Genomic DNA, 13,238 nt, shown 5'->3' with positions numbered 1-13,238 from the left:
TCAGTTGCAGACCCAGGCATCTGAGAAAAGTGCAAGTATCAACTGGAAATTGCTAAGTGCAACTTGGCAGTATCTTACTGGTCATCCATTTAGTTCTTGATTAGTTGGTCAAATGGTTCTTTCCTCCCTTTTTTTAGCAGCACACAGGCTAGGCTGTGGACTAGTCAGGTAGCAAGAGTCCCATGGCTGCATCTTCCTCAAGTGCTGTCACAGCAGATTAACTGTGAGGGAGAATGGTCTTTCCTACCACTCACAGCTCCTGGCTGTGAGTACCTGCAACAGAGGTACCTCTGTCATGGCATTTGGCCTTTGCTGTGTGCTGCTGTTGCACCAAGGCAACTTTACTTAGCCTGTATTAGTTTCAGATATAGCCACAGCTCTGGACATCATATTGCTAATGTGCTTCTGTAAAAAAAAATACTACATAGCTGAATGCAAAGGCCGGAAATAGGATGGTCATTGTCTTTGAAACAAGTTTGTTTTGCAAGACGTAATACTCTGCCAAATGGCAGTTAATGGATTAGTTTCACATATAACCAGCTTGGGCTGACTAAATAAAATATTGATTTCTTTAAAACACAAGGGAAGGAGGCAGGCGTGCCATTGCAGTAAGGATTAGGACACACTGAGAATGCAGGGAGGGGATGGAAAGGGAGTAGTGGTAGTCATTTGCACAAAGCGCAGGTTGGGAAGGAGGTGGGCTTCTACTTGAGAGGGCTGGGAATGAGATAAGGAAGTTGGGGAAGGGGTTGGGAGGAAACAGGAAGATAGCTGAATTAGTAATTAATCTTCACAGTGTGTTTCTATGCTCCACAATTAGAAGGTGCAATCAACAGTCTCAGTCTGTAGTTGTGCAGAAAAACATCTTATTGATCATTTGAAAACATATCATTTCTGTAGCGAAGGAGATGCTGGTACTGTTAGGTCCTGGAGATGTCAGTTTGCTATCATTCCCTTGGGTTTTTTATTTGAAGTTTGGATTTCATCTGTTCTTAGTAATGGTAATGTTTGTTGATGAGGATATTCTAAATTTTCTTCTCCCTCCTAAATACTGAAATGAAATGGGAATTCCAGAGGCTTTTAAGTGACATGGGAGAAAAAGTCTGCCAAGCAGTTTAGAAAAATCTCACTCCAAATCTCAAAATGTAATACTGATTTTTAGGGGAGGGGGAAGAGCCTAAAGTTAGTGGGATATTATTTCCTAATCGGATGATAGAAAGTAAGATATCTCAAAGAAAAAGTCTATCACAGTCTCTTGAGTACTTTTTCTCTACTTTAAGGTTGCTTATTTCACAGTATCACAGTATCACAGTATGTTAGAGATTGGAAGGGACCTCAAAAGATCATCTAGTCCAATCCCCCTGCCGGAGCAGGAACACCTAGATAAGGTTACACAGGAATGTGTCCAGGCGGGTTTTGAATGTCTCCAGAGAAGGAGACTCCACAACCCCCCTGGGCAGCCTGTTCCAGTGTTCCGTCACCCTCACTGAGAAGAAGTTTCTTCTCAAGTTTAAGTGGAACCTCTTGTGTTCCAGTTTGTACCCATTACCCCTTGTCCTATCATTGTTTGCCATTGAGAAGAGCCTGGCTCCATCCTTGCTTATTTGTGAAGGGGTTTTTATGGGTTTTTTTGTATACTAAGAATTCTTCAAAGCATTGCAGGGTTTGAAGCAATGAAAAGTAATTTCTCATACTGGGAGCGGCAAAACTTAAAGCACTATCAGATCTGAGCTGTACTACATAAAATAGTTTTCAGTAATGAGAGGAAAGCCTGTTTTCTTTCAGTATCAACGTTCTTGATGGTGGCATTGGCTGTGTACTTGGGTTTACATGCTGGTTTTGGTGAAAATTTGTTGAAGTCATTCCCATCTGTTAAAGGAGACAGTATCTTCCTAGCTTTGAGCACTGATCTGTTTCTAATTCTATTCTGAAATGATCGATTTTTTTTTTGCTTATGTACTCTTCCTAAACCCATGGCAAAGCAAATCTCTTATAGCTGCAGAATCTGTGAAGTAAAATACTGTTAAAATTGCACTTTATAATGTTCCCAAGAAAAACTACAACTTCCACTGAAACATGTTTTGTTAGAACCATTGACTTAGAAAGTCTGAGTAAGTGGAGAAGCTGAAAAATTACCTAGGTAAGAACATCTCGCACACACAGTGTCTGAATTATAAATTACGTATAAGGAAGCATTGTTGGAAATAGCTGTTCTCTTAGGCTGGGATGCAAGTTAGATGGCTAATGGTTTAGTTCAGTTTTTTTGTTCATTATACTTCCAGTTTCTAGTTCCATGCTTTACTGCAGAGTTCTTCATGAACAATTTTCACCTCGAGGAATTAATAATCTTTTGTTTAGAAGACACAGCTCTGACATAATTATTCCCTTAAATGAACAAGTAGTTCTGCGAACAGAAAAATAAATGACATCTAGTTTCCTGTGAATTTGTACTGTGGGTTTAATCCTCTTATATCTAATAAAATCCTGGTTTTTTACTAGATTTTCTTATTGCTAGAAATATTATGCCCTATTTTGCACAGTTTCTCCAGTATTACCTGTTGAAAATTTTGAATCTCGGGTCTTGGGATTCAGTTATTTTTTTTTAGAAACTATACCAGAAATATGTCCCTTATGTCTTCCTGACAGTCCCCTTCTGAAGGTTCATTTGTGAGAAATAGGTAGTGTTCTGTCACTGGAAGGTACATGGGCCCGAAGATAAGGTGCACACTTGTAATTTCTGTCTGCTATTTTTGGAGACTGGCTATTTTCAGAACTCCCATAGGGATGATGACAGGAAGTTAGGGGAGAATTTAAAAGACTTGTAGTCCTTATCTTCAGCTCATCTGTTGTCCTCATCACCAGCTGATGTCCATTTGCTTGAACAGAAGATGTTTTGGGATTAGTATATAGATAAAGACCCGCAGCACTCCCAGGGATAGAAAGCGGCACTTGCATGAAGTGAGGATGTTTTGCAAAGCATTTGACCAATGTGTGATGTACAAACGCCCCATTAGGGTATCAGGCACGTGTTGTAGCAGCAAATTCCAGATGTGTAAGGAAGAAGACTGCTGGCTGTCTATTGTTCATGCTAGGACAGGGGAAGAAGGATCAGTGTATTGAGTCACAGAAAAAGGTCTTTCTTACTTTGACTGTTATGACAAGCCTTGGAAGGCATAAGCAGGTCATTTGTGTAGGAGATCATTTGCCATTGTGGCTTCAAATGTGTTTTCAAGGGGCAGTGATGCAAATGTGCTACAGACCAGGTCACTTTTTGGCAACTGATGTAGTTTTTGGTTTAAAACAGTGTTTCTCATAGGCAGGAGTATGCCTCATAGATAGGAGAATGGCACCAAAAATTCTGAGAAGAGGTATTTATTTGCACACTGGAGGTAGATGGATTATTTGGTTACGTAGGTATTCGTAGTCACCTTTTCTCTCTGATAATTCTCATATACTATTTAATATATACAGTAGGTCAGAGAGAGCAATGCAGGCTTTAAGAGAAATCGGTTCCTTGAGCACATCCTCCTTTAAACCCTTATTTGATTAGACTGATTATCCGTGTATGTAAAAGGCAATTTATTGTTGGGAGTGGCATAGTTTCTAAATCACAAGCAACGTCAGAGCTTTGTGCATCAGTCACATGGGCAGGCAGTGAGCTGAATTTTTAATTCTGTCTTTGCTGCTCTGTTTCCATATTGAAGTCCTCAGCTCCATGTTTTCTAGCCCCACCGATGTAATATTCAGCATTGCCTACTGCAGCAGTATCCTAACTAAGCTCTGAAACATTCAGTGATGAGCAGTAAGAGAATATGATTTCATCCCTCCCTTGACAAGTAAAATCAAGCTGTTGTTATTTTACTATTCTATTCCACTATGCCTATCCTGTTCTTCTGCAGCATGATCTGCATGCCGCGCTCACATTATATAGGTGGGAGAAAGGCCAAACACAAGCAGGCCCCAGATCACTGCTTGCATTCAGATGCATACGGTGTGCCGTGGGTCATGTGCTATTTCAAGTATTTGTGTGCTGCAGTTTAGCATGTTGAAGTTTGAGCAAGAGAGATTGCCTCTTGACAACTTGGTTCACAACTTCCTGAAAGGATTTTTTTTTTAACTATTTGGAAAAAGCTGTAAATATAGGATAAGCTGCAGGCTAAAGATGTCCAAAGACTTGCTTCCTTTTAACCTTTCCTTTTGAACCATTAGGACCCTACACCTACCAGTCTGCATCTGTGGAGGGCAGTTAGCACTACCTTAGCTAGTTCCGGCCTTTCAGCATTTGTTAAGACTGTTGATTTCTTGTTTCTAGCTGCTAATTTTGACCTGTAGTTAATCCACAGCCTTGCTGCCTTTGTTGTCATGAGTTGAATTAGGATGCTCTTCTCCATTCATTCTGTGATATCCTTCTGAAGGAGTTTTGAGGGCATTAGCTGCTTGCCATGGGCTGACAGTCCAAAGCAACAACTATTGTGGTTTGGGGATTTATGTTCCAAAACTGAAATACACCCTTGGGGGCTTTGCGAAAACGAATTCTCTGTCTGTCCTGTTTTGTGCCATTTCTTTTGCGATTGTTTTCTTCATCCTCTCCCTTGAAATGCTATGAATATGTAATTAGTAATGTCTTTCAGACTGTAATGGGACTTCTTAGTGTCTTGTTTTTCTCTAACTCTTCCTTGTACTTTCTTTCTTAAGATTTAGGTGAAGGGAAGAGATCTACCTTCAAAAAATATTTAAGATCAGGAAGTGATTCTTAGGGTTTCTGCACCTTTATTGAAGTTGGATTGCTGTATTGAGGTGTCAGAATAATAAAGTTGACGTACGTTAAACATGTCAATAGCATGTTATTAAGGTACTGTAAAGTTACTGAGGGTATTGGAATGGCATCAACAGAACGATATAGTTTATATCAAGTAGAAACAGTAATTATGACTAAATTGCAGTACATTACACTATAAAATTCCTGAACTTGCTTGTTGGTCATGGAGGTGGCAGTTCTAGTCTGCTTCATGGGAAGCAGTTCTAGTTTTCTTCCTAGACTAGAGGCAAAAGTCCTGGTAGCAGTTGTTTAATGCAATAAATGTCATGTATCACAGTGGTTATAATGCCTTAATTTTTATTTTTTTTCTGGTGAAGAAAAACAGAGATGTTGAAGCATGGGTAAATGAATAAGGACTCTAGGATCTATCTGTACTGGGAGAGACCAAGTTTAGTGAACCGGCGTAGAGAAAGATGAGGAATTGTCATCAGTGGTGCTTATCCTCAGGACAGTTGGGTTTTGCACCAGCTGACAAACCGGCAGCCTAGTCAATGTAAATCCTCCTGGATCTGTCTGCAGTAGCATTTTGGCTCACATGGGAGTAGAGTTTGGTAACAGATGTCTCTGTTGTCCTTATTTACTGTGTTCCACTTCACAGCTTGCTCTGACTGTTCTTGAGAACTGACACTGGGAAGGTCCACTTGATTGCTAAATAAAGGCACTTCCTAGCAATAGATGGGGGTGCAGAGCAGCACACTGAGGACTGGAAAACTAGATACTCTTCTTTCTGAAGAAAAGCAATTCCTCTCTGGTTTTGGTTATCAATACTTTCCAGTTGGCATTTCCTTTTATAAAGGAGTCAGATGGAGTTGAACTTTTTGCCCAGGTTAAGATAAACAGCCACAATTCCAGTGTGCAGTAGTTACAAAAAATCTTTACCTGAGAAAGTTTAGAGAATTCTATTAAGTTTTCTGGAGGTCAACAGAATTATTTCTAAATTGCCCCAGGCACTAGGCTAGTACTTGAGAGGGAGCATCTTCAATTTTGGACACAAGGGAATGTCATCTTTGCCAAACTAAAAGTGTTGAATTTCCACCTTTGTTTCTTTAAAAGCAGCACATTTTTCCATGGCAGAAATTCTTCCATTCAGACTTGATGGGTTTACCTATACCATACAGAAATACCTCAGTAAACTTTAAACAGATTTTCTGGAAGTAGCACAGTTATTTGCAGATCTTACCCTAAGGTACTGTAAAACCTACATTCTTGTTTTCAAGAGACTCTTTGGTGTGTCTGTGTTGTATCATACAGGCTTCCCATTCCTCCCATTCCACTCTTCCCTTTTTGCCCATAAGGATAACAATGCAACTGAAACAAGCAGTCAAAAGCAGCCTTCAGAGAAAGTATATTTGCACAGGTACCCTGGAGTGACTTCCAGCACTAACTATGCCTGTGCTTTTTCCCCACTGTTGAATAGGAGATTTGTTAGAACTCTACTAAAAAATATATTGCAAGGTCAGTGGTTAAAAATAGTAGGGGGTTCTCCCACAAAAGCAAATGAATTCTGTGTTAAGCTTCACACAGCAGCATTTACATAGATGGATTTTGTTTGCTTAAATACTGACATGGCGTGAGCCAGGTGAACTACCTGGTAAGCAATGAAGACCTCTTCCACCAAGGACATTTTAAAGTATTTGGCTTGTTTATATGTGTACACACACCGCAGCCTTTTTTTCAGTTGGTTTTTTTTTTTTTAATCATCCCAAGCTTATGGTCTTTACTAAGTCACCAGTTTAACTACTTCGTTACCTCTATAAAATATTTCTATGATGATTTAAATGCCATAAGTAACTCAGTAAGATACCATTGAGCTATTTGTTGGAGCAAGGTGATGTATTCTGTTCACATGGGGAACCAGCTGATGTCTCAGAATCAGAGAATGGCTGAGGCTGGAAGGGACCTGAAGGTGGTACAATACTGACACAGATTGCCCAGAAAGGTGATAGATGCACCATGCCTAGAGACATTTAAGGCCAGGCTGGATGTGATTCTGGGCAATATGATCTAGTTGAAGATGTCCCTGCTCATTGCAGGGGGGCTGAACTAGATGAGCTTTGAAGAGCCCTTCCAACACAAGCTATTCTATGATTCTGTGACTTCTAGAAGTCATCTGGTGCAAGCCCCCTGCTCAGGCAGGGCCACCCAGAGCCAGTTGCTAGTGTTCAGTCACCCTCACAGTAAGAGGGTGTTTTCCGGATGTTCAGAGGGAACCTCCTGTGTTTCAGTTCCTGCTAACTGCCTTTGGTCCTGCCACTGGGCACCACTGAAGAGAGCCTGGCTGTGTCCTCTTTGCACCTTCTTTTCAGGTGTTTATACACATTGATAAAATCCTCCTGGGCCTTCTCTTCTCCAGGCAGAACAGCCCCAGTTCTCCCAGTCTTCCTCTTAGGAGAGATTGCGCAGTCCCTCTGTGGACTCTCTCCAGCATGTCCAAGTCCCTGTCGTAGTGGGGAACGCAAAACTGGGCACAGCACTCAAGGTGTGGTCTCACCAGCACTGAGCAGAGGCGAGAGAATCCCTTCCCTTCTGCTGGCACTTTGAATACCATTAGTCATCTTTGCAGCAAGGGTGTGTTAATGGATTGTGTTCAACTTGGTGTCCACCAGGACTCTCAGGTTCTTTTCTGCTGAGCTGCTTTCCAGCATTTATTGGTGCATGGGATGGTTATTCTCCAGGTACAGGAGCAGGAGCTATCACTTCTTGTGCAACTAACTTACTGTCCTCCTTTAGTGTGCTGTATTTTAATAGGCAAAGGTAGTTGCCAGATGGAAGGACAGTTCCATGCTGCTTTGTAAATTCCAAACGGCATTCAGGATCTTGGAAGAGCTGAAGAACCTCAGTTACTTTTCCAGATTGAAAACTCTATGTCCTTTGCTGCAGCATAGGGGGAAGGAAGAAAACCCACTAGAAATAGATACAATGTTTTCCTCTTCTAAGCATCTCTTATTTTCTGTCCAGATTATTTAACTGTCATAGAAAAATAGGCAGAAAATAGTACATGATTAAAATAGATATAAATGTACTTCATTGACGCTGATGTTCTCAAATGCTTTCATTAGCAGCATTCTGTATCCTCCCCATCTTTTGTAGCTAAATGGTCTATTGTGTCTTGTCACTGGCGCTAGTGTTCTTCAGAAAAGATACGAATCCTGAGTTTTGTGCACACAAGCCCTCTTTTAATCTCATAAATATTGTGAACATGACTTCAGTCAGTAAAAGAGCCAGCTTCCTCTAATCTTACAGATATAGTGAAAAGTATAAATGGCTTCACATGACTTTGGATTGGGGTGGCTTTTCATCAGGGAAAGAGATGGGACATCGTGTTTTCCATCCACTTTTCAGAAATTTTGTCAGAATAAAAAGGTATTACAGAGTTTATTATTTTTATCTCTGGTTTGAAAAGCACTGTTCTGTTTTGCTTGCACCTGTAAGAAAATCTCATGATCCAAGTGTTAGACAAAACCCAGGAACTTCTGATAATAATGGTGGACTCGTCAATTATAAACAAAGTTGTTTTTAATTTCTGGACATCTGCTATTTCAACGGCTATTTCAATCTTTCATTCTAAATAATCCATTCTTTAGCAGGGGAGGTTTAAAGGTGTTGCCTTGATTTTCTTCAGGAGCTGATAGCTAGAACACTGTCCTGTATTGGTAGATCCTTCTTGAAGTCTGTTCTGTACCCTTTCCATTACTCTAGCCTGAAGTACCTCTTCATAGACACAAGTTATCTTGCTGTTTAAGGTCCCACAGGAAGTTAATGGCCAAAAGACAACTCTGAGCTCACAGTGGCAGCTGGTTGAAGAGTATTATTTCCACTGGTGTATGTATTATTTTAAACCAGTATACTGGATATGTTTCATTTTTAAAAACATCATAGGTCAGGATTACCTCATAGTTAGATTTGTTCGTAAACAGTATTTTAGCTGATTTCCTGCTCTATTGCATCTTCGGTGTAAGTATAAAGAAAAGCTGGAGCACTCATAAAGTCTGATTTTACTGTTTTATGAAGGGGGATGGCTTCTCTCAGCCTTTCTCATTTGTATTTCCTGATAATTGCTTCTACCATTATATTTTAAGAAACTAATAGATTAGTTCATCATGTGCCAAATTTAAGATGTCATTCTTTTATTGGCTGAATGACAGAAGTCTGAAAACATCTTGCAGTTGTCCAGCTTGCATGTATGATCTGAGAGCAGGTTAGCTCAGATGAGCTTGACTTTCTGAATGCATAGCTTCCATTCAGATGGGGAGGCACTGGCGTGGTGAAACATTGCCCACTTACAGAAATGTCATTGCACTTAGTTACTGAAAATTTTCTTGGTGCACTGAATATATGTGTAGTATAATTCACAAATATGTCATCTTCTCATCATCTTAAATCACATTAATGATGTCAGTGTCCACTAGTACTGAAACAGCCCAAATCATGGCAGCACACACACCTACAACAGCTTTCACTTACTGTTGAATAGTAGATTTTCCTTTCCCAATTACTTGGTTTGGAAACATAGTTTTGTCATTCTCTGTGAGTCGCTAAAGGGTCAGATTTCTAATAGGGAGTGTTGGATTGTGAAAGAAGCAATCATCTTAATTCTTAGACATGCCAGCAGATTCTAAGTGTCCAGTGAGACTGTCTGCACAAGCTATATATTATAGCTTTATATATTATATATTACAGAGCTAGTGTGTCAGTTGTCGGTCCCATGGCAGTTTCTGGAATTGTTGTTCGGGGGAATTCAGACACTGAAGTCTGAAATGCATCACTACGGGCAAGTATCTGAGGGAGAGCGCTAAGTAGGCCAATGATGTACTAAGGTTTGTTTTACTCAAGCATAACTTACTCTTCAGAAGAGTAGAGTGAAAATTCACAGGTGCTTATAATGGCCAAGAGTATCTGACATATTCTTGCTAGGCAAGCTGTTACTATTGGGATAAAAAGGGAAAAGAATTACTGAGGATATGTGATTTTTTCAGGACGGCTGGATTGATGGACATGTTGCAGTAACCTCCTAACAACTAGTTCCCATGCATGTGAGATTGTAAGTGAAGCAATCTTGCATCAGCACAGCTTTTTCCTGCTGTTTGAATCTCATGCACCCAATTTAATTGAAAAATTTGTTTTCCTGGATAGTGCTACCTAGCTGGGATTCCAGTCCTTTCCCTGTTCTGTTTCCTTCTGTTAGATCATGCATATGAAAGCAGCATAAAAACCGTGAAAACAGGCCATGTCCCAATTAATGGGTGTATTTGTTAAATTAAATAAATTCATCTCTTCAGAATACTCTGACAACCAGGATATATTTGGCCTATCAAGTGCTAAAACTGCACTTAATAAATAGGCAAAATATATTTTATCTTGAGCAGGTGCTGCATGATTCAGTTTTGGTAAATCCTGATTTAAACTATTATAAGTGACTCAAATTGAAAATGCCCTCTGGGTTGCTCAGGTGCAACAAATTAATGTTTAGATTTTTATATTTGTATGGATTATTAGTGATTCAGCAGTTGTCTGCAAGTTCAGTAAACATCAAAAATTGCTGTGGGATTTGTACCTTTAGATGTTTTTATAACAAATGATGGGTAATGGACATTTTTTCAGGGGTTAGAAAGTGGTAGAATTTTAGGTTCTACTGAAGATTTGAGGTTTACCTTGTAGTACGAGGTTGGCAAATGAATCTGATCATTTTAATCGGTAAATAAGACTGATAAGTAATTTATGAGTAAATTAAGTGTATTTTCAGAAAATAAGGTAATAAAATTCCGTAGCAGTTTTTCATATAAATGCTTTTTTCAGGGCAGTTTCACTTACAAGCCCTGTAACTTCCTTATTTAGGATGGAAATGTACTTGGCTTTTTCTAATTCATACAAGACTGAATAATGAATGCTGATTCATCTGGCAGAAATGTCAGTGATGATTGGGGGGGAGCTGTTTATTTCTTTTAATCTAGACTCCTCAGCCTATTTTAAAGCACTTAATTATATGCTAATTTGGAATTAAATGAGTTAAATGTAAACCTTGTGGATTTGTTACAGTGCCTTATGTGGATCAGAATGATGACATACAATGTATATCCTTGAGTATGGCATAGAGTTTCAACAGGGTCTTTAATTGAGAACAAGCTTCTGGTTTTGGACTTAACTTCATCCCACAAACTTGCTTTAATACTCCCTGCTTTGAACTGAGGGGGAAATGCAGTCATTAATCAGAAGACTGGCCATTAAATGTTTGTAAAAAACATAAATGTGCACACATCTGTAGCCATCTATTGATTTTCAATTTTAGTTAATAACTGATTTATGTAGCTGTCAGGTAGCTGAGGGTCTGTAGTAATTCTGATATTCTTTCACTGAAGGCAAAGAGTGTCATAGCTGCCTTCTTATAAAATTAAACAAAATATCGAGACCTTGAGTTTCATGAAGTGTGCTGTAAAAATGAGAGAGGGTAACTGTGTTTCTTCCTTGATGAAGTGGTGTGGAAATTTTCATGAACCTTTACTCAAAGCTCTCTGTAATTGCATAGTTCTCTACAAAACTTAATTTGCATTAAAGTCCATCTCTAATGAGAAAGACACCTGGGTCATATTGAAATTAATCGTTACATGATAAAAAATGTTTTCCTGAATTGAATCATCCAAGCTTTGAACACTGTTTAATACCAGAAAATTTTCTTGTATCACAGTCTATCTGCAGGACAGTTGCTATGTGTAGAAGTTAAACATCTTTGGGTTTTTTTGTTATTTCAGACAAATAGTCTGCAAGGCAAATCCAACTGAGACATTATTATATGTACCTGCTTATAGAGGAGATTCAACTTGGGTTGCTTTTATAATGCGATTTGGGAAACACTGAAATGCACATATGCCAGAAGCGGAGAAGCAACAAGAAATGGGAAAGAAATGAGAGAAATCAAGTTGTGATCTTTTAAAAAATACTGGAAGTATGTTCTTTTTAGTATGGTTCTAAATGTGGCAGCTATTCTTAAGTTCAGAGGTGTCGTTCTTCCGAAGTTTGGTTCTTGGGCAGCCAGGGTATTGTGTAAGGCTATGGGATGATTATTCTCTTACTAACTTTAGGGAAAATTTCTTAGGTGAGCTGCTTCATAATACCTTAAATGTTTATTTCCTGAGGAGCTGAAAAAGGAAAAGTCTTTTCATCTTATTGAACAAGATTCTGAGGCACATAAGAAATTTCTGAAATCTGAAAAACTGCTGCTACTTACTGTTGCCCTAATGGTGAAGTTTCTAAAGGACAGAAAATAAGAACTGTGAAATACTGTTTTCCATGGTTCTTGCTCTCTCAGTCTCAGTTTAACCCAGAGAGACATACTGCACTGTAAAAGTTTCCAGAAAAGACAACCTGTGGCGTAATTTCACAGGCGAGGCAAGAGAAGAGAAGAAAGCTTAAATCTGACAGGGTGGTCACGTTTCTCTGTCAGTATGGATCTGAGCATTGCAGGTTAGGCTCATTTCCAGTATTTCACAGTAATTATCTAGCATACTACTCTTCTGTCATCATCGTCAAAGAGTGCAGGCAGCAAAACCACTCACACCTTCCAGTAGGCTGGTCACTTTCAATAACGGTGTCATGAGAGTTGCTCTCTAAATTAAATTTGACTTGTACTTTATAAATGAATGAGTTCAACAGTGAACGCCACATAATTGTGTTTTGCAGCTTGATAATGTTATAATTATGACACCCAGTAGTATGTAACATTATGACTTTACATGCTTGATTGAGCAAAACATGTTAAAATAACAATATGCTTGAAACTCAGTGGAGCTTAACTCTCTGTGGTAAGTCACAGACTTCAGTGTGATTATATTTAAGCACATGCTTGAAATTTGCTCTAACTTGGGCAGAAGCTGGAGGAAATACCCATGGTATTTTCTGGTATATTCTCTCCTTTGACCTCAGAGGAGGAACTCTAGCTTGATGCAGAAAGTTATATATATGAAACCCACAGCATATACAAGTGATTTAACTACCTTTCTGACTCTGTAGAATTTGCATTCATCACAGGTACAGAAAGTCCTTTGAACCTTAAGTGTTACTTCTCTAAAACGCCTTACTTGCACTACTAATACTTTGTATTTTGGAGTTCCCTACATAAACTGTGTATTTACAACACGTCTCCATAGAAATGACTTGTGGGAAAATAAAAGTGCTTTCTGAATGTGAAATACATCTGTTCGTTTGGAAGTGCTGCCGCATTAAGTGGATTACAAGTATGCTGTCAGATTAGGTAAGAGCTCTAATGTAAATGCAGATGTAGAGGTAAATAATGTTTTGGGTTTGTTTTTAAGTATTCACTAAGGTTAAGCTTTTAAGGAGGCTTTGTTTTCAAATTCACCAGTTTGGGGGAGTTTTGATTCATACAGCTGATGAAATGCAGATGTTCAAATTTAGTTAAAACCTG

At 39.1% G+C, this 13,238-nt stretch overlaps 1 protein-coding gene across 1 annotated transcript in view; it reads left to right on the top strand.

The window, feature by feature from the left end:
* Positions 1–13,238, top strand: part of APP (amyloid beta precursor protein) — a 205,021-nt gene that overhangs the window by 159,755 nt on the left and 32,028 nt on the right. The gene's annotated exons all lie outside the window — the stretch shown is intronic.

Source organism: Psittacula echo (genome assembly GCF_963264785.1).
Source record: "Psittacula echo genome assembly, chromosome: 3".
Taxonomy (NCBI): domain Eukaryota; kingdom Metazoa; phylum Chordata; class Aves; order Psittaciformes; family Psittacidae; genus Psittacula; species Psittacula echo.
This window is presented reverse-complemented; position numbering and strand designations above follow the sequence as displayed.